General features: G+C 37.1%; 1 long non-coding RNA gene across 1 annotated transcript in view; it reads left to right on the forward strand.

Moving 5' to 3' along the window:
- Positions 1 to 18,777, forward strand: part of LOC133101528 (uncharacterized) — a 149,864-nt gene that overhangs the window by 2,768 nt on the left and 128,319 nt on the right. The window contains exon 2 of the long non-coding RNA XR_009702654.1: positions 15,735 to 15,899. This is a non-coding gene — a long non-coding RNA (uncharacterized LOC133101528). The remainder of the gene's footprint in view (positions 1 to 15,734; positions 15,900 to 18,777) is intronic.

The following is an 18,777-nucleotide window of genomic DNA, read 5'->3' on the forward strand; positions in this document are numbered from 1 at the left end:
GAGCATAGCACTTTGGTTGTGGAATGAATCAGGCAGAACTGGATTTGAATCTAGGTTTTGACAGTTTTAGGCATTTGATCAGAAGCACAGAATGAGCCTATCTAAGTCTCTGTGAAGGAGGATTATCATTTACCTAGGTAGTTCTAAATGTGAAAATCTCTGGAACTTGGCTTAGAGCAGAGTAAATTTTCAACCTGTGTTAGTGCCTTTCCTCTTCTGTTCAGGAATTGAAGCTTGTTAACAAATTCATGTAAAGCAGAGGGATTTCTGATTCAATTACAAGGAAGAAAGACAGCTATGCTGGATGAAGCCAGGTGTAATGAACATCTGTTACTTATTTTTTGTTTTTTCACATGCCCAACATTTCTCCTCTTTCTTTTTGGTAAGAGCACTCCACACTTTTCCTTTGGGAAACTACCTCCCAAACCTTAGGTGACTCTGGTAGAGCTGTCAATCATGTAGCCCCACTTCCCTGCCCCTGGGGTAAGTATATGACCCAAGCAGAGCAATCAGAATCCATCTGGGGGATTGTCATGGACTCTGGGGTGAGAGGCTCTTTTCTGGCTTCATGAGTTCTAAGGACAAGGAAAGCTGGAGCTCAAGGGAGCTGTCATTCTCCCTTGTGGAGAGAGCTCACCAGGAACTGAATATAAGCATTAGTGAGGAGAAAAGCAAAATCCTAAGGTCCTCTTTTAAACATCTGGATCTAAAGCTGTTTCTACTCCATCACTTCCCAACTGGGTGAACAATCAATTTTGTTTTGTCTTGTTGCTTAAGGTAATGAGTAAGGATTTATCTGTGATCACTTGCAATCAAGGATGCTCAGTAAAAACCTGCAAGTCCAGGAAGCATGAATACGTGAGTGAGACCTGATGAAATTCAAGGTCTTGTAGACCTTAAAACATAGAAAATCATATGGGTTGAAAATAAGAATGGTTCTTCTAATAGTGATTTTATTGTCTGAATGCATATATGCTAATTACTTTATCTTAGTTAATAAAGAAGAAAATACAGCAAACCAGATTCCTTGTGCACTACAAAGAAAAAGAAAAGAAAGAAAGCTCTAGTAAGGGCTCTGAGTAGTGGTCTCTCTGTTTTATGGCAAATAACATTTAATTTATAAGATCAAGTTATCAAATTGCATGATAAGGACCATAAGCATTGACTCAGCCCTTTATACATTTACATGTTCGCACTCAGTCCTCACCTCATACCAACCTTATGAGGTCAGCATTATTCTTACCCCAAATTTAAGGATAAGAAATGCAAGTCATTTTCCTAATGGTGACTAACAAGTCAGTGATGCAACCAAATTCTAACCTGAGTCTTTTGACTTTAAGTTCTTTACCCTTTCCCAAATCCCTTGGGAATTCTAGACATACAGAGAGTTAAACTGGATAGTATCTTGGGTTTACTATTGTTTTACTGAGAAAGAAATTCACATATTTTGGTAAAGAAAAAAAAAGTGTAGTCTTTTTGGACTGCAGTGGAACCATTTGGAGCAGAGAATGGTGGTTTTTTCCTGTGACAGAAAGGACAAGTATATATTCAACGTTTTCCCCCTTAAGTATATATATTTCTAGTTTCTTTCGACAACCAGTTACCCACAGGAATACATAGCGGTGAGATGTCAGAGCAAAACAGCTCCACCCCTTACATGTGATGGTAAGGTTAGTAGGCTAAAGTAGATTCATTTGGTATTATGTCTGGGTGAGATGTTCATATTATTTATGGTTTTGAAAGGTATTTGACTGTTAATGAGCTGGTGTGTAATGGGAATATCTCATGCCAGGATTGAAATCCCTTTTTACTTCTTAGACTCTTTGCAAGTTCCTAAAATCAGTTCTGGTAAAGTACAGTCTAGTTTGTATTTCTGGGCTTGCTAAACGGATGCTTTCCTAATTCTTTAATCTTTGATAAAAGTCCACAACTAAAAACATTTGTGTACACCGCATGAATTACTAATAAGCTTAGTTGAAGCATGCCAGGATAATTTAAGTTAACAGGTAAGTCAATAGTTCTTTTACAAGTATAGTGAAAATAGTGTTTACACAACTGGTGGGCCATTACGGACTTATTGAACTTGTTTGAAAGAGTATAGAGCCCATTATGTGCCCTGCTCATTTTACATTCATGATATAATCAGGCTTATGCTGAATTTCTTAACTTCCTTTTACCTACAAAGTCTAATTAATTGAGAAAGGAGGAGGATTTAAGAATAAAGATCTATTTTCTTTCAGAATTATTTATTTAGCAAGAAAGCATTAGTTCAGCTAATTCATTACTTTGAAATAGCTTATTATATAATATCAATCGGATCTGTCTTTGATATTATCCAACACAAAGGAAACCTTTAAATATATCCACATGTTCACAACATGCTAAGAGAAAGGACAGTGGTACATGATATTATTAATTCTTTAGCTCATTTTGATCTCCTTGTTTTATTTCATGTATGATAATGAACATGATTCTACTGGTATGCAGCCTGCTTCCTGGGAACATGTGTCCAATCAAATTCACATGTAAACCAGGGAGAGGTTTTCTTTTCAAACTAAGAATAAGATTAATGAGAAAAAAAATAATAAAACACTTAAAATTAAATGATCTTCCTGCTCATTCCCATGTTTTAAAAATTCTGCCAAATATCACCTTAGTATCCAGACAAACTCTTCCATATGCCCATTTTGGTGGATCTTTTTATGGTTTTTTTTAGAACTACACTTTTTTAGGATTTTTGACCATCTATCGTGTCCACATGCTCATATTTAAATGTCAGGGTTCAGACAGACCACACACCTTGCTCCAAAATGTTGAGAGGCTAACAGGTTCCCATTGGCAGGGATGCTTCTCCCAAGGCCCATTGCTAGAGTATATTCAGATCTACAATCTCTCAACTGCAATTCTGAAATCCTAAGAGCTCTGAAAAAGGAAAGGTTTCTGAAACAAACTTGGTGGCACAATGTGAACTGAACGGACATGAATCTGTTTATAGTCTTTTTCTCGTTTCGTGTTAATATTCGCTCAGTTTGCCACAGAAATGTTGATGTGTTTGATTGCAGGGTGCTTCCTCAGACTCCACTGGGGGTTTTATATAATATATGGGATATCATTCCCAATATAGTCTATTTTTCAAATCCTCCAAAATTCTGCATTTGCAGCATCTGTGACCTTGACATTTTTGGCAAAGGGATTATGAACCTATAAACATCAGCAAACTTTGGAATATTCATCTCGTAAACAATTTTCAGAAGAAAGACAGAAAAAAGGAGCGTTAGAACTTGTTGGATGAGGAAAGAGAGGGAAGTACCTTCGAAAGCACAACCCAGAGAGAGGAGAAAGGAAGTGGTCAGCTCAGGTGAGTGAGCGGCCATCATTGGACACATTCTCCTTTGCAGAGTACAGGGCAGAACTTCCTGTCTCTTCTTCTGGAGACATATCTGTAGAGTAGCTAGTAGAAACCATTCTGTATGTTAGGAACGAGCTCTATCTCAAACACTAGAGAATAAATAACCATTGATAAGCATATTTCCGGAAAGAAAAACCAGAGGTGTTGAGCAGATAGTAATAGTAAAAGTAAGGGGAAGGAATTGTACAGCTCACTTAGAAGAACAAATTTATGGATTTTATTCCATGGACATGCAGGATTTATAAAGGAAAGTAAACAAATACAGAGCACGCTATTTCCCCAAATGCTTTATTTTGATAAGTCTGGTGTATTTTCATTGAGTATGCATAGTAGCATTTCACTGCAAGTGCAGTCTCATAAAGCAGGGCAAAATATATTGTGCAAACATTGTGGCTCAAGTCAATGAGTCATAATAAAACATTGTCCAGATTGCTGCAATTAAAATTTACAGAAGCTTTTTGTTGAGTGTTGTTAGGTTTATGGATTAATAAAATGAGCCTGTTTGTTTTAATTTTTCTTTAACAAGGACTAACATTTTTATTTTAAGTTTCATAGATTTTTCTTCTTTTGCATAGATTTTAGATTGTATTTAGTAGAAAGAAAGCTCATTGCAGCTTTAAAAATATATAGATATTCTAAATACATTTTCTAAGAGGCGATCCCTCTCCTTTTCTTCCCATCCTTCACTCTCCTTTGTTCACATTCTCTCTGTTTTTCCCCCTCCCATTTTCTCCCTAACTTCCCGTGGGGATGGCTGGGAGAGTGTGGAATGGTGTGAGGGTCATTGGCTTGGTCACCTATGAGAAGGACAGCATGACATAGCAGCACAGTACAGGTTTTGGGTTCTCACAGACCAGGGTTCAAATCTCTGCTCTGTCATTTACAAGTTGTGGGACTTGGAGGAACTTCATCTGTGAGGCCCAATTTCCTCATGTGCACGATGAGGACAATTGTACCAACTTTGTAGAGCCATTAGCAGAACAAGACCTAATGTGTTACAGGGACTTCCATGCAGTAAGCACTTAATATATGGTAGTAATAAAGGACCTTCCATTCTTTTCTTGAATTTTTTTCCTTGAGAAAGTCTATTCAACTCTATAGAGACTTTCACTTTTTTCTTTCACCTTTTTCTTTCGCTAATGACATGGTACTTTGAACATTTACTGTGGTTTCACATGAAGGTAGAGTGTTTCACAAAATTTTGAGATCACCTTGGTCAGGAACATTTGCTAGTGAAACCGTCTGAGTTACATTTATCAGGCCTCGGTTTCCAGTTTTAGTAAAGCCTCAATTCCCAGTTTTAATTAAAATGTATCTATCCAAAGACATATATTGCACATTCAGTAGATGCCAAGCACTGGAAACGTGGGGATAAATACATATGGCGCCTGCTTTCAAGTAATTTACCACTGAGTTGAGAAGACAGACATGAAAAACAGAAAATTAAAATGCAGGATAATAACAGAGATAAAAAAAATGCTGCTAGGGTAAAAAGGAGGGAAGAACTAACTCAGCCTCACAGAAAGGCTTCACAGAAAAGGTGATATTTGGAGCAAGTTCTTGAAGGCTCAGCACGAGTTTGTTAAGGGAAGAGAAGTGGAAGGCCATCCCTGGGAGTGTGATGAGGACAAAGGTAATTTTTAGACAATGATTAGCATGGTGCTAGCTCAGGGTGAACATGTGTGAATCTTGGGAAAATGGCATAAGGAGAAGCTGGAGAGATACACTAAGGCAGAAGGATTGTGAAAAGGGTGTTACATGCCGTCTTATTAAGCTTGGGCTTGATCCTGGGTGCAATAGGGGGCCAGGGCATCTTAAGCAGGGGAATGATGTCACATTTTTTCTTTGGGAAAAGAGGACTTCAGTGTCAGCATGGGGCACTGTGGGAGCAGGAGTCAGGAGTTATCACTGATTTCAGTATATGCATATTTGAGCAAGAGGTGAGAAATGTATGTAGCACTGGCCATGGCGAGGTAGTAGGTGTTAGATTCCTGAGATATTTCAGGGGTGGAATTGGCACAACTTCGTGCCTATGATACCTACAAGGAACAGAATGGTTGTAATGTCTTTGTTGCCTTTAGCCTGGGAGGCTGGGTAGATGATGATTATTTACTGAAAAATGTTGTTACCATTTTTGTTGTTGTTGTTGTTGTTACCATTTTTGAGTCCTTATTTGTGCTAGGTGCTGTGCTAGGTGACTTAAATGCATCTTTTAAAAAAATTATCCCTGTCAACAACTTGTAGGGGAAATATAATTATCCTCTTTTAAACAAATAAGGAAAGTGAGGCTCAGAGAAATTAAATAACTTTCCAAAGTTGCTTTTCCAATAAGTGGCGAAGTTGACATTGAATCTGTGGTCCGATAGGACTCCAAAACCACACTTTTAAGCCCCAGAAGAGGATCAGGCTTTGAAAAAAAGATAGTAAATTTAACTTTGGACACGTCAAGTTTGCAGTTGAAAAAAGTTTTCAAAAATCACTTAAGCTGCTGACTATAACATGGAATTTTACAGCTTCAGATCTTTCTTGTGGACTCTTTGATTTAAGCCAGACATAAATTCTTGATCGCAGGCTTGATGCAATGGCCTCTGTGTTTGTGTTGCTCTCTCCCAATGGTAGATCACATGCAAGGCTCAGAAAACCCAAAATTCAGGAGCTGTGACAATGTCCTAAGCAATTATGATGGCAAATATTTTTGGCAAGTGATTTCTAAGGTGCTTTATTCTACTTGAGCTTTTTCCAGTCACATAATGGCTGAAATTTAATGCATTTTGAAGACATAAAAGACTTTTCCCCCTTTTATGAATGATATTACCCAAGTAATTAAAACTTTTTTCCTCTTATAAACTGTCATTTTTCTTCATCTTTCTGTTTCAGCTGGCCATAATGTAGTTTCTGAAGGCATTTTATAAATGTATCTTTGATAAGTCAGTTACAAGAGGAATGAATACAAGCTAGTTGTAGAAATATTGAAAATAAACAATTGTAGAATAAAATTAAAATCATGCGCAACCCCGCCACTTGAACATAAGAGCTGTTAACATTTCACCTATTTCATTTCAGTGTTCTTAGTACATATATATATTTTACCCAATTGTGGTAGTTTTCCACTTATAATGGGAAAATATTATCACTCATTAATAGTATTTATAAATACCAGTTTTTTTATGTCTTCATGATGGTTTATTCTCCCTATCCCACAGATGAGGAAATTGGGGCTCAAAGAACTTGAAAAACTTCCCAAAGTATGAAGCAGATTTGACCCCGTTCTATACACTATGTGACCTCTCAATTTGGCAAGGAGAATTCAAGATTTAGAGAAATGACCATGCTAGAATGCAGGGTATGGGAAGTTCGTTAGGAGAAGTTCAGAGGTTATAGGAGTTTGGAGGCAGAAGGGAGTATGTCCTGCTGGTAGAATTAAGGAAGGCTTTATGGAGCAGACTGCATCTGAGATGCATCTTAAAGCAAGGGCAGTAATTTGACATTGGAGAAAGATATTTAAGAGCAGGGAACAGTATGAACAAAGGGATGATGGCAGGAAAGCTTGGAACCTATTTGGGAAATTGTGTTTAATTCAAACTTGGTTGACTTTTGGGCTTTTAAAAAGTTTTTGTGTGCAAAGCTATAAAATTGAAAGTTAGGAGAAGACTGAATTAATTTCAGATACTTTGTAGATGGATGGATAGGAAAGGAATTATGCCTTAGGAGCCTAACTTTGGCATTGGGGCCTGGGGCTGATTGAAGGGAGAAGGTGGCAGAAAGACTACTGATTCAGTGTATACTTATTGGGCACTATTATATTCTGGGTATACCAGCTAGAACAATACAACAGACAAAGTTTCCAAGCTGGCTGGTTGAGAGAAAGGTGGTGCTATTAAAAAAAGAGCAGATGTGGGAAAGAAAAGTCCAGATTTGGGTACGTTGAGTTTGGGTGGCCCAGGACTCAACTGGATATTCAGGCTGGTTCTTCAGAGAGAGGGGAGGTATAGACGTCCACATGTTTGGGAATTCTAGCTGATGAGGTGGTCATGGTTGATACTGATATTGAGAGGTGATGGATGTAAGTGTGGGAACTGGTGGAATTGTGGAGGAAGGGATTGTAGATAAATATCTTACATTTACTGACTATTCATCAGGCACTGTTCTAAGCATTTTACAGGTATTATTTAATCCTCAAAACAACCCCATGAGGTAGTTATTATTTACTTCCCCACTTTGTAGATACCCCCATTTTACCTAGAGATATGGGTTTGCTTCCAGATGACTGCAATAAAGCAAGCCACACAAATTTTTTGGCTTCCCACTATGTAAAAATTATGTTTATACTATGCTGTAGTCTATTAAGTGTGCAATAGCAGTATGTCTAAGAAACCGATGTACATATCTTAAAAAATACTTTATTGCTAAAAAATGGTACCCGTCATTTGAAACTTCAGTAATTCATAATCTTTTTTGCTAGTGGAGGGTCTTGCCTTGATACTGATGGCTGCTGACTTTTCAGGGTGGTGGTTGCTAAAGGTTGGAGTGGCTGTGGACGTTTCTTAAATTAAGACAACAATGAAGCTTGCTGCATTGATTGACTCTTCCTGTCACGAACAATTTCTCTGTAGCGTGTAATGCTGTTTGAGAACATTTACCTACAAGCAGAACTTCTTTCAAAATTGGAGTCAATCTTCTCAAATCCTGCTGCTGCTTCGACACCTAGATTTATGTAATATTCTAAATCCTTTGTTAACAATCGATTAAATTCACCTTCTCATATGGGTACAGTTCATGCACCCAAAACAATGAGAGTAGTAACATTAAAGATCTCTAATTAAAGATCGCCATAACAAATATAATAATAATGAGAAAGCTTGAAATGTTGCAAGAATTACCAAAATGTGACACAGAGACACAAAGTGAGCAAATGCTGTTGGAAAAATGGCGCTGATAGACTTGCTTGTCACAGGGTTGCCACAAACCTTCAGTTGTAAAAAATGCAGTATCTGCAAAGTGCAATACAACGAGATATGACTGTATAGATGAGGAGACTGAGGCCCAGGATCACACAGCTGGAGAATGTTAGATCTGGGATTTGACCTCAAGCAGGCTGACTCTAAACCTATGTTGTCAGGCTCTCCTTTCTGCTTCCCAAGGAGAAGAGAGAGAGAAGACAAATCTGAGAAATCTCAACACTTCGAGGAGAAATCAGGAAGAGGAGTCAGCAGAGACCAAAAAGGAACAGTTACAAAAGGGCATTGGAAGGAAGCCCAGAGAGGCTGTCACCAGGAGGATGGGTAGGCACAGTGTCAAACACTATAGGCACATCTGTTGAAAGGCACATCATTGTGGGTATGAAGCAGGTGTCAGTGAAACACTAAGGCTGCATCTTTGTGGTTTGAAACAAGGTTTTGTTCAGTTACTTAGCCAGGAAGAATATTCAGAAGAAGTATGGTTATTAAGCAACTGGTACCTGGTTGGTTGATCATGGTCTATATCTACATTTACATATTCTTAGTTTTCAATACCAGGACTAATCACTTATTAATGGAAATCTGACGTAACCTCACCCACTAATAATTTTGAATAGCTGGGGGAATAACTCATTTGAGGGAGAGAAAAGTCTGACTCATATGCTTTTTGCTGAAAAGAAATATGTTTACTAATTTAGAGTATGAACAAAAAAGAAAACTACTCCTGGAATTGGGTTTAACAGAATTGCGTCAAATAAAGCACATGCCTGAAGGAAAGTTACAAATGACTTACAATTATTATTTCAGTGGTTTTATGAGTAAATTTGTAGTTCCAGAACCACCTTCCTTAAGGCTATCCTCTTAATTTAATTCAATAAGAATTTATTGACCACTATTACAGATTTAAGCTGTGCCAGGCACAAAGAGTGCTGTAAAAGGGATATTTACTTATTTATGGAATAAATATTTACTGAGAACTTACTTGGTTTGGCACTGTGTTTGGTATTGAGGATAGAATGGTGAGTAAAATGGAAATGGTCCCTGATCTCCTGGAGCTTCTGGTCTAGTGGGAGTGATAGACATTGATTAAAAACAGACACACCACAAATAAGTACTTGTTTACAAACTGATCTGAGTGCCATGAATGATCGTTTTGGGAAACAAGACTTACCAATGAGAGAATAAAAAAAAATGACATGCAAAAATGAGTGGCATTGCCTAGAATGATGTTTATACCATTAATTTGTTTAGTAATCTCTCTTTTAATAGATAGATGAAGTAAACAGTATTCCAAACACTAATAAAATTATTATCCTTCTCTATTAGTGCGAGTAATTGAGTTTTACTCAATTGAGTTTTACACTTTTAATTTCATTCATCCTTTTCCTTTGGGCATTGTTTATCTCTCTCTATTTTTCCTTTGCTTGTAAAACTGTATAATTGTGGTGGCAGCTCATTGGTTTGCAGGTTCATGCTAGTGGCAGGCAAGTGAAGACAATGGAGGAGGAATCGTATTAATAAGAGTTTTAACACTTCAATTTTGAGGTTGCTTTGAGTGTTGTAAAGGTGTGTGTGTCATCTCCAGCAAGGGGACAGGTGGCTATACTAAGTAGCTGAACTTCCTCAAATACTTACTTGGTTGAAATCTCTTGAAAGAGAGATCAATGTTTTCTACAGTGTTAAAAAATTTCTTGCGTGACCACTTCAGTGCCAAGTCACTGTGGACAGTCAATTGTTGATCGACATTAATGTTGACTTCCAATGTTGGCTTGAGTTGTTGGTTTGTCTGTATATGAAATGTCAGAAGAGGTGTTGTTTTTCCAGGAAATTCAAAACCTTTGAGAATGTGCTTTTCATTTCATTTCCAAATGCTTTTCAACCTTCACACTGAGCTTGTACTCATAGCCCAGGACAGAACATGTGGCAAAAATCTGGCAAATCTTTTTCAGAGGAAGAGGTGTATTAGTTACAAAGAAAGAAAAAGTGAATATCACAGACTTTGGAAATGGAGAAAAGCTAAAAGAAGAGGCCATCTTGAAAAAAAAAAAAAAAGAACAGCTTATTCTGAGGTATAAATGGAAAATATAATATGATTTCTAAAATTAACTTGTCTTTCTTTAGAAACTGTCAAGATAGGCAACTTTTTTTCACTAAAAGTCCTTTAAAAGTAAAGTTTTTGTTTATTTTACATAATGTGGGTAAGACAAAGGGAATTTTAAAAAAGTTATAAAAAGTCTATGGTGGAAGAGTATTAAAAAGAGTAATTCCTTAGATGGTAAATTTAGAATAGTAAAGGAAAACATTTATTCTAATAATAATATTTAGTTACCATCTCTGGGTGGTAGAACTTCAGTTCTTAGGTCAATTTACGGGCCATAGCTCTAGGATGGCTTTTTATAAGAATCAGGATTTCTTGACATACTAGAGGATAGTAAAAACAAAAACCAAACACTAAAACCCAAAAAATGTGGTTAACAAAAAACTTGTGATGGAATTTCACATGTCCTGTGATTTCTTCCCCTGTTGGCTGTTTCACTTAAGGTTCCAGGTTCTAGGATGAAGAAATGGATTCTTTTCATGTTATTGAAAACTCTTAGGAAAAAGGGGAACTGCTTCCTGACTTCTAATTTAAATTCTTATGTATATTAACTATAATTCCCCCAAAGTGCTGTTTTGCAAAACACATATTATGTAGTTACCCCCAAAGAGAAACAAGAATGGAAATCCTTAGAGGAAAAAGAGCAGCATATGACTGAGGTTTAAGTTCTGGTTTGATGTATAAACTAAACTTAGTGTGGTGCTATAAAAGGAATGTGTTTGCCTGTAGTTTATATTTATCTATGAGTAAATATACATATATATATATAAATATATACACAGAGTATATACACAAACAGAGGATGTTAAGGGACCAACTATTTTGCGTGCTATATAATAGAATTTGTTTCATAAGCAAGTTTTTAAAATTTAAAATTGATCAACTTAAATGCCAAAAGCCTTAAGGCTTTAATTATATTTATGAGGTTAATTAATATTCTATTCTTGGCCTAGGAAAACTATCCCTTCATCATTTTCACTTGTTCAACAAATATTTATTGAGTACTTGCTATGGCAAGATGGCGTTCTTGGTTCTGGAGACACAGCAACCAAACAAAATAGACACAAATTCTTGCCCTTTACATTCCAGAGCGAGTGTACATTCTAGACAGGCACACAATGAACAAACTGATAATTAAAATACATAGAATGTCAGGTGGTAATTAGCAAAAGTAAAGCAGGAATGGGGAGGTAGGGAGTGTGAGGGCAGGCAGTGTGAATTGCAGTTTTAAGTAGAATGACCAGGGTAGGGTTCAATGAGAGGTGACATCTGGATAAGACCTGAAGGAAGTAAGAGAGTGCGTCGTGCAGGCGTCGGTGCAGAGGACCTTTCTGGGAAGAAGAAATAGCAAATGCAAGGCCTCTGAGTGGCAGGGGCAGGACTGCCATGTTTGAAGGACAGAGGGGAGACCAGTGCAGCTTGAGTGCCCCAAAGACAGAAGGCAAGGCTACTGTAATCCGGGTAATGGTTTGGGCCAGGGTAGTAGCAGTGGAAGTGATGACAATTGGCTGGTTTAGGGGTTAGATTCTGGAGATGTTCTGAAAATAGAGCTGACAGAATTTGCTGATGGATTGGATGTGGGGTTTGTGAGAGGGAGGGAGGAATCAAGGAAGAATTCAAGGTTTTTGACCTGAGCAACTGGAAGGACTGAAGTTGCCATTAATTGAGATGGGGAAGACTGCAGGAAGGAAAGCTCTGGGGGAAAGAAAAGAAGGTTGGAATTGGACATGTTCATTTTGAGAGCATATTGTATGCCTGAATGGAAACACTGAGTTTGTAGTTGAATATGTATGTCTGGCATTCAGAGGAGAACACCAGGCTGGCAATTTAAGGTTGATAATTGTCGGAACACAGGAGGCATTAAAAATGAGCTTTTCTTTTTTTTAACAATAATATCCTTTCAGAAATTTCTAACTACTTTGTAACTGCATGACTTAACCTGGTGACAAAAGCAGTTATTAAAAAGACTACCTTTTCCAAAAAAAGAATAAATAAATAAATAAAATAAAATAAAATAAAAGCAACAAGCACTTTGAAATGACTTTTTGAGATCATTAAGGGAGTGAGTGCAGATAGAAAAGAGAAAAGATCTGAAGACCAAGCCTGAAATACTCTGAAACTACCCTATAAAAAGTCTACAGTAGAGGTTGGGGCACTGAAGCATTACCAGCAAAGGTTAGGAAGGAGAATGGCCAGTGTGGGAGGAGGAAAATCAGGAGAAAACGGTGTTCTGGAGGCCATGGGAAGAAAATACTTCAAGTGGGAATGAGTGATCAACAGTGAAATATGCTCCTAACAGATTTAAGATGAAGAGGGAGAATTGTCTATTGGGTTTAGCGTAGTGCCGGTCATTAATAAATCTTAGCAAGAGCAATTCTGATGGAGTGATGGGAACAGTCAGTCTACTTGGAGTGCATTCATTTAACCTATTTGAAACAGAAATAGAAGTTATTTAATCTATTAGAGAATGTCTGAGATAAATAAAACAGTCAAAAATATTCTATGTTCAAAAGACCTAAAACAGGCTTTCAGATACTGAAACAAAAAATAACAACTGACATTTATTCAGCACCTACTTGTGCCAGGTACTATGCAAAAGTGCTTTAGAGGCGCGATTTTATCTTTCACAATAAATCTATGAATTAGGTGCTATTATGTTCATTTTATAAGTGAGGAAATTCAAGTTTGCCAAGTTTAAGGGGCTTTTCTAAAGTCATGTCACGAGTAAGTGATAGAGCTGAGGTGTTGGAAGTATTTTCATAATACCCTTAAACTGACCAATGATTTTGTTTCTAAGTTATATCTATTGATTTTTTTTTGGAAATTAACAACCTCATTCTTTAGAAACTATTATTCTTTCATTTTGTTCATTCCATTTATTTCATATATCTTTATTTTCCCAATATCTAGCACTTCTGCAATATTGAAAATTTATAACCAGTTTCTTTGATAGTTGTTTGATTTTTTTTTTTTGATGCAGAGAATTGAACCTCAAAATGTTTCAATTTATTGAATTTGATTGACGTGGTCAATCATGTTAAAATGTTATCAAAGACCTATATGGGAAAAGAATCTAAAAAAAGAGTGGATATGTGTATAAGTATAACTGATTCACTTTGCTGTACACCTGAAATTAACACAACATAGTAAATAACTATACTCCAATAAAAACTTAAAAAAAATAAGTAAAACAAGCCAAAAAAATGTTATTGAAGAGAAGGTAATTTTCTAGAATGATTTCTATTTTTTGTACAGAAGTTTTATTTTGAGGAACTTGATTAAATTTTTGGAAGTACATTCTTTTTTTGATTGAAGGATAGTTGATATACAATATTATATAAGCTACAGGTATACAATATAATGATTCACAATTTTAAAGGTTATATTCGATTTACAGTTATTATAAAATATTTCCTATATTACATGTGTTGTACAATATATCCTTGTAGCTTATTTTACACCTAATAGTTTATACATTCTTAAAGTAATGATATTGAAAGCCACTGAGCATTGAACATGCTCATTTCATGTTCACGACCTCTCCATGAGGTGGACATTATTATTATCTACATTTTACACTCACGGAACCAGATGTTTGGGGAAGTCAAGTAAATTGCCCAAAGATACGACTTGTAAGTGGTGGAGTAAGGATTGACCCCACGTCCTCTGAAATTACAGTCCATGCTCTTTCCACTACAACATGCATGTAAATTTAGTTAATTCCAAAGCTTGGCTTGAAATATTATATCTTTCCTCATCTGTGTAAAATTGATTACCCTCATTTGATGCACCATTGTAATTCTAACAGCTGGTGCAACGAGGGGTCGCAATTTTAGGAAGCATGTATACATTGTTAAATTAGACGTGTTTTCTCTGGGAAACGTGTGTACATTGATTTTTTTCCCCCCTATATTAAGAATGGCTCTACATAACTTCAGAGAGGGAAAAGCAGCGTTACTGTTTGCTTGGGTATGCTTTTCATAGTTGCTGATTCTTTTTGAAGATGTGGCTAGGATTGGTGTTGGTAGAGAACTAGGGTAAACACAGATTATGCCATGGATTCTGGAGCCTGCCATGAAATGGGCCTGGGAGTATGTCATCGTTTTTCTAGAATGACTCTTATAACTTCCCACCGCCCCTGAACCTCACATTTCATTCACAACACAATGGATGGTTTCTTTCAACTAGCATGCCCCTTCCCACTTCTGCTTTTGAGACTCTTTAATCAAGTTTCCACTTTATGACCAGAGTGGTCTGGTAAAAATGCAACTCTGACAACCCACTTGTGTGCTTACAATTCTTCAGTGGCTCCCCGTTACATTTAAAGTAAAATACAACCCCCTTCCTAGAGCCCACAGGGCCTTACATGACCTGGCACTCACCCTACCCTCTAACCTCTTCTAGCACCATGTTCCCTGTGCTCATTAGGCTCCAGCCCAAGCCTTCTTGAAGCTCCTTCAAGTCTTTTCCTGACTCAAGATGCACACAGTACTGTTTCCTCTGCCTAGAACATTCTGTCTTCCATTGTCAGTGTAATTGCTAACTCCTCAGAGACTTTCCCTGACCGCCCAATCTAAATTAGACACTCCTGTTATCATTTCTCTAATTACCTTGTGCTTTTCCTTCAATGTACTTATTATAATTTAAGATTACATCTTATTTATATGTTTGTTTAATATCACCTTTCCCCCACCTGAGTATAAGCCATGAGGACAGTTTCTATACCTGCTTTTTCCCCACCACTGACTAGCTTATAGTAGATATTCAATAAAATTTCTTGAATAAATAAATGCCCTTTCAAAAGCTGTTTCTCAGCCTGGAATGCAACAAAAATAGCTAACATCTATTTTGCACTAAAATCCTAAGCACTGTGATAATATTACAAATCAGTTGATCCCAGAGCTGGAGCAAAGATGGGAGGTGCAACTAGGTAGCGTGTAATGATAAAGACAATCTATGGATAGGATGCTAACTTTTTGTTCTTCTGCTGGATTTCATTGACTGTTTTAAAAGCAATTTATAGGGAAAGAGCACAGAAGTATTCGGTCAAACATCATATTCTATCCTATTATAATCTAGATATTCTTGTGTTATGGAGAATATAATGTAATTGAAAAGCTGAGATGTGTAGGAGGATCGATGTGGGTTTGTTTTAAAGAGATGAATGCTCATATCAACTTTTCAATCCTTTTGGTGGGGATAAGTAAGGATAAAACTCAACTATCTTTCATTTTCTCTAAATTTGAAAATATTCTTTTTCTGTCCTCAGCGGTTTGTGATTGGGAGCAGAACGGATAAAGCTATCGTTTGAGCTCCCTCTGCTGGTCGTGAGTGATACTTTTACCAGAAGACAGATGAAGAGAGTGCAGGCAGTATGGCCGAAAGGTGGGGATGAAACACCTTTACCGTCGCTGTTACACTCCCCATGGTAAAGGTAGGAAGCACACATGCTAATTTTAAAACAATTTTTAACAGCCATGTTGAGATATAATTTACATGCCATAAAGTTCACCCGCTTAAAATTTACAGTTCAGTAGTTTTTAGTATATTTACAGAGCTGTGCAACCATCACCATAATCTAATTATAGAACATTTTCATCACCCTCCAAATAAAACTTCTATCCATTAGCTATTATTCCTTATTTCTCACTCCATTCTCCTCTGCCCTTAGCACCTGGCAACCACTAACTAATCTTTCTGTCTCTGTCACTTACCTATTTTGGACATTTTGTGTAAATGGGATCATACAATATGTGGTCTTTTGTGATTGCCTTACTTCACTTAGCATAGTGTTTTTGAGGTTCACCCATATTGTAGCATGTACCAATGTTTCATTGCTTTTTATTGGCAGATAGTCTCCCACTGTATAGATATACCACACTTCATTTATCTATTTATTAATTGCTGGACATTTGGATTTCTATTTTTTGGCATATGAACAATGTTGCTATGAACATTAAACATTAGCGTACACGTTTTTATGTGGACATGTGTTTTCAATTCTCTTGGGTGTATACTTGAGTAGAATTGTTGGGTCATATCTGTTTAACATTTTGAGGGACTGTCAAATGTTTTCCAAAATGGGTGTACCTTTTTACCTTCTTACACAATGCTCTCTTGGATAGATTTTAAAAGTAGTACTTCAGATAAAGATAACTTCAATTTAATAAATGCGCTTTATCAATTACACATTCTTCTATTATACTTGTGTATTTTTGCATTGTCCCCATTTGCTTTTTTATTGTTTGCTACATCTATCTCTTCTTCATTAGTACTGTGAAATCTCTCTAGTTTTCTCCCCTGTAAAGATGGGTGATGGGATGATGTCCAAGTACTTGCTCAGCTCAGAAATATTAGGTCAGGATGAAAAACGAAAGTGCTGTCTTGATTGCCTGCTTCCTCAATGATATTCCTGGAAAACTTCTGGAGAAGCATATCACAGTGGCTTACTTAGACTGTTGATTCTGGAGTCAGACCATCTGGGTTTAGATTTTTGGTCTTACCACTTTCTCATTGCATAACCTTGGGCAAAGACTTAATTTTCTAACTCTCATGCATGAAATGGGAATACCAGCAGTAGTAATCTAATGGGATTGTTATGGAGACCGAGTGAGAAAAAATGCTTCACAGAGTGCCTGGTACATATATCGGGAGCTCTCAGTAAATACTGGCTATTATTGAGTCTATCTTACTCTCAGCTCTCTGAACCTGGCACTGGAACTACAAATAGGTCTGTAGGTGTAGAGATTGCTCCTGGAATGGGTATTTCATTAATTTGGGGCTCCTGTAGAAAGCAGGAAGAGAACAGGGTAAACAATCAAGACGGCTGCTATTTTATCAATGTCTTCAATCAGCAGAATCTTCAATCTATACCTCTGTCTTCAGATGCAAAGTGCTCAACCATGGCAAAAATTTTGTGGCATTGAAGGGCTGAAAAATAGTATGAAATAGAAAATTTGCACTTCTTGTTAATTTAACTCCTCTAAAACTTGTTTTGGGGGGCCATCTACCATATTTAAAATTTTATAAAAGCAGTGAGCCCTATCTACGTAAAATACTAAAATGTGTATGCACCCTAAATTTGCATAAACTTTCCGGGTAGTCGTGTACTGAAGCATTGAAGGCCATAGGAGTCCATGTTAATAAGCGCTGCATTAGACATAAAAGATTATTTATTTATGTAGCTTCCTTTAGGCATTCTGAAATTCTTTTTTACTTTGAAAAATATTTATTCCCATTCTTCTCAGAAAACTTGGAAAAATGCATGTAAATCCCGTGCTTACACCATTAAAATGGTCAATCCGTTTCCCGCCCATACTTTAAAAAATTATACTCATGGGATTTAGGGAAAGATACTATGAATCTTAAGTTCTTGGTACAATAGAGACAAAAATGATACTCAGAGAAAAATGCATGGCTTCCATGTATGTAAAGATTTTTGAGCTCAACTCTGGGATACTAAGCCTGTGTTATGAGAGCCTTGACCATTTTGTACATGAAGGTAAGAGAGTAGAATGGAGAATGTGATGCCTTTTCTCCACATTGGGATGGATGGGAAGGCAGCACTGAGTGGGACTCTGGTCCCTTCTGAGGTTTCCAGAGGCCTGGAGATCTGGGGATAGTCCAAAATCATCTCCCAGATCTTGGAGCTCTGTCAGATTCTCAGAGACTATGAGGATAGAGGAGGTGGAGAGTGCCTAGTGTTTTGGGGTTCGTTCCTTGATGGCTGAGAAGTTCCCACTTTATCTCTAGAACTTGCAATATAGGGTTGAGATTAGATATGGAATGAGGCACTTTTTTCATCCTTACATAGATGCTGGTAGATGAAGATGGCACCTCAAGATTTCTCCTCTGTTCCACCCTCCTCTTGGACTGCCATTCTATTACCTCCTCAATTCTTCTCTGCTTGCTTTTCTCCTGCCCAGTTTCCAGCCCTGTGTGCACAATGCAAGACTTACCCTTCCTATAACCAGGAGCTCTCGTTGGATCCACTGTCTAGTGTCTAGTGTCCGGAGATGTGGCCAAGTTTTCACTCTTCACTCTTTTACCCATAAATTTAAAATAAAACTCTGAATTCTAAATCAAGAGGCTGAATCTCCAATATGGGAGCTGATAGAAAAAGTTTTATGATCATTTATAAATTGGAATTTTTTTGGCTAAATATCTTACATTTACTCTCAGGAAATTGAAAGTTATAAACTGCAACTCCAATCTGCTACTGTGAATACGTTGATAACCAAAGGTTTTATTTTATTTTTTCATGAGGGCTCTTTGGACCTGTAATGCAAGAGGCATTTCAAAGTTTGGATCGC

Source organism: Eubalaena glacialis, chromosome 11, assembly GCF_028564815.1.
Source record: "Eubalaena glacialis isolate mEubGla1 chromosome 11, mEubGla1.1.hap2.+ XY, whole genome shotgun sequence".
Lineage (NCBI taxonomy): Eukaryota > Metazoa > Chordata > Mammalia > Artiodactyla > Balaenidae > Eubalaena > Eubalaena glacialis.